Raw genomic sequence first — 231 nt, 5'->3', positions numbered from 1 at the left:
TACCCATTAAAAATACCAAAGGGGGAAGTTACAATTTTTGAAAGCATGCAAGGAAAAGCCCTCTCAATCTCTTACCAGTGGCATAAGAAAATACACATTAGATAAGACACACAGCAAAGTCTGTGTTACTTAATACACAAGTATGTACTTCCCTGGACAGGCAGGCAATGATAGATTTCATCCCTATGTATTTCTATAAATCAGTTGCTTATCTGAAGGCAGTTTCATTTG

This window comes from Charadrius vociferus, unplaced genomic scaffold (assembly GCF_000708025.1).
Source record: "Charadrius vociferus isolate BGI_N301 unplaced genomic scaffold, ASM70802v2 scaffold385, whole genome shotgun sequence".
Taxonomy (NCBI): domain Eukaryota; kingdom Metazoa; phylum Chordata; class Aves; order Charadriiformes; family Charadriidae; genus Charadrius; species Charadrius vociferus.
The sequence above is the reverse complement of the archived record's forward strand: the minus strand, read 5'-3'. Positions refer to the sequence as shown.